The sequence below is a fragment of the Rattus norvegicus genome, chromosome 8 (genome assembly GCF_036323735.1).
Source record: "Rattus norvegicus strain BN/NHsdMcwi chromosome 8, GRCr8, whole genome shotgun sequence".
Taxonomy (NCBI): domain Eukaryota; kingdom Metazoa; phylum Chordata; class Mammalia; order Rodentia; family Muridae; genus Rattus; species Rattus norvegicus.
In genome coordinates, this window is record NC_086026.1 from 121,641,953 (window position 1) to 121,645,360 (window position 3,408).

At 40.2% G+C, this 3,408-nt stretch overlaps 1 non-coding gene across 1 annotated transcript; it reads left to right on the forward strand.

Annotated features, from left to right (window-relative positions):
• The first annotated feature begins 229 nt into the window (after positions 1 to 229).
• On the forward strand, positions 230 to 314 carry Trnaa-agc52 (transfer RNA alanine (anticodon AGC) 52). The gene has a single exon. It is a non-coding gene; the product is annotated as a tRNA-Ala (tRNA).
• Positions 315 to 3,408: the final 3,094 nt, after the last annotated feature.

Consider the following 3,408-nt stretch of genomic DNA (forward strand, 5'->3'; position numbering starts at 1 on the left):
CCCTCTCTTCCTCCTCTCTTTTCTTTTCTTTTCTTTTCTTTTTTTTAAGAAAGAGTCTGTCTCTTTAAATCCAGGGTTGGCCTGACACTCATTTGGCTGGATTGTTCTCAAATATCAACTGTCTTGCTTCAGACTCCCAAATACTGGGGTTATAGTCACAGCCTGTAGCCTGTCACCTGTAGCTGATGGTCTGTAGCCACCATGCTTGCTGTTGCTGTGGTTTAAAACATCCTTGGGGTTGGGGATTTAGCTCAGTGGTAGAGCGCTTGCCTAGCAAGCACAAGGCCCTGGGTTCGATCCCCAGCTCCGGGGAAAAAAAATCCTTTTATCTTCCCTTATCTATGGAGGGTGCACACATGCCCTGCACACGGGGTTCAAAGGAGCACTAATAGGAGTCAATTCTCTCACTGTGTGAGCTAGAAGGATCAAGCTCATGCCATCAGACTATATGGCAAGTTTCTTTAGTGACTGAGCCACCTCACTGGCCTTATAGTTATTTTTAAAATAGGCCCACTAACCAGTGATTTCATTTGTCTCCGACCAGCTTCAGGATTCGTATATGAGACATGCATTTGCATGTGTGAATCTCATCCTTTTTGAAACACACTTTGCTTCAAAATGACTGGGTTATTTTTAAAGAATGTAGTCTTCAATATGTTATTCACAATACTCTCTTTCCACTTACTTAAAAATAATTCTGTATATTTTAAGTGTTTTACATAAGAAATTGTTATTTTTCAAAAAGAAATCCCTCAGGAACCTCTACTCTTAGGACTTGGGAGGCCAAGGAAAGAAGACAGAGAGTTGGAAACCACTTTGGGCTACACAGCTAAACTGTCTCAAAGACGATTGAGATAGATAGATAGATAGATAGATAGATAGATAGATAGATAGATAGATAGATAGATAGACAGACAGACAAATAGACAGACAGACAAATAGACAGACAGACAAATAGACAGACAGATGCACATTCAGTATGAGTTCAAACATACTCATGGTTTTAAAATATTCATTATTTATTATTCATTTTCATCTGCGTATTTTGTGTGTGTTTGTGTTACTGTGCATTCTTTTATACGCAACATAGACCAAAACAGGACATAGAAGGCATTGGGTGTCCTCCTTGTACTTTTTACCAATTTCTCAGAGACAGTCTCTCTCCCTGGGCCCGAGCTTGTATTTTCATGGTTCAGATGCTAATGCTCTTATTTCTGCTCTGCATTAAGGTGTGTTATGACTTTTGTAGGATGCTGGGGTACTACATGAGTGCTAAGATTTGAACTGCAGTCCTCATGATTACCAAACTTTACCATTAAGAAATCTCTGTAGCTTCACACTTGAGGTTTTCTTTTCTTTTCTTTTTAATAACATCAAATTTATTTTTAATTGCATTTTTATTTACATTTTAAATGTTATCCCATTTCCTGGTTTCCTCTCCAGAAACCTGATCCTCCCCCCCCCCACCGCTTCTATGAAGGTGCTTCCTCACCCTCCCACCCACTCCCTCCCAACTGCCCCACTCTGACGTTCCCCTACACTGGGACATCTAGCCTTGACAGAACCAAGGGCCTCTCCTCCCACTGATGCTGGACAATGCCATCCTCTACTACATATGTGGTGGAGCCAAAGATCCATTCCTGTGTTCTCTTGGGATGGTGGTTTCATCCCCGAGAGCTCTAGGGATTCTCGTTGGTTGATATTATATTTATCTTATGGGGTTGCAAACCATTTCAGCTACGTCATTCCTTTCTCTAACTCCTCCACTGGGAACCCTGTTCTCAGTTCAATAGTTGACTGTGAACATCCTCAGCCGATTGCTATACCAGGCTCCTTGGCTTCACCAGTATGGTCTAGCTTTGGTGGATATATATGTGTGTGTTCTGCATTCCCAGGTGGGGCAGGCTCTGAATGGCCATTCCTTCAGTCTCTGCTTCAAACTTTGCCTCCATATATTCTCCTGTGAATATTTTTGTTCTGCTTTTTAAGAAGGACTGAAGCATCCACACTTTGTTCATCCTTCTTCTTGAGCTTCATGTGGTCTGTGGATTGTATCTTGGGTAAATTAAGCATTTGGGCTGATATCTACTTATTAGTGAGTGCATACCATGTGTGTTTTTTGTGATTGGGTTACATCACTCTGTATATTTTCTAGTTCCATCCATTTGCCTATGAATTTCATGAACTCATTGTTTTTGATAGCTGAATAGAACTCCATTGTGTAGATGTACCACATTTTCTGTATTCATTCCTCTGTTGAAGGGCATCTGGGTTCTTTCCAGCTTCTGGCTATTATAAATAAGGCTGCTCTGAACATAGTGGAGCATGTGTCTTTGTTGTATGTTGGAGCTTCATTTGAGTACATGCCCAGGATTGGTATAGCTGGGTCCTCAGGCAGTTCAATGTCCAATTTTCTGAGGAACCTCCAGACTGATTTCCAGAGTGGTTGTACCAGCTTGCAATCCCACCAACAATGGTATAGTGTCCCTCTTTCTCCTCATCCTCACCAACATCTGCTGTCACCTCAGTTTTTTATTTTAGCCATACTAACTGGTGTGATGTGGAATCTCAGGGTTGTTTTGATTTGCATTTCCCTGATGCCTAAGGATGTTGAACATTTCTTTATGTGTTTCTCAGCCATTCGATATTCCTCAGTTGAGAAATCTTTGTTTAGTTCTGTTGTCCAAATTTTAAAAGGGTTATTTGATTCTCTGGAGTCTACCTTCTTGATTTCTTTGTATACATTGGATACTAGCCTTCTATCAGATGTAGGATTAGTAAAGATCTTTTCCAAATCTGTTGGTTTCCATTTTGTTCTAATGACAGTGTCCTTTGCCTTACAGAAGCTTTGCATTTTTATGAGGTCCCACTTGTTGATTTTGATCTCAGACCATAAGCCATTGGTGTTCTTTTCAGGAAATTTTCTCCTGTGTTCAAGGTTCTTCCCCGCATTCTCTTCTGTTAGTTTCAGTGTATCTGTTTTTATGTGGAGGTCCTTGATCCACTTGGACTTAAGCTTTGTATAGGGCAATAAGAATGGATTGATTTGCATTCTTGTACATGCTGACCTCCAGTTGAACCAGCACCATTTGTTGAAAAAGCTATCTTTTTCCCATTGGATGATTTTAGCCCCTTTGTCAAAGATTAAGTGACCATAGATGTGTGGGTTCACTTCTGGATCTTCATTATATTCCATTGATCTACCTGCCTGTCTCTGTACCAATACCATACAGTTTTTATCACTATTGCTCTGTATTACATCTTGAGATTAGGGATGGTGATTCCCCAAGAAGTTCTTTTATTGTTGAGGATAGTTTTTGCTATCCTGGGTTTTTTGTTATCCCAAATGAATTTGCAAATTGCTTTCTAATTCTGTGAAGAATTGACTTGGGATTTTGATAGAAATTG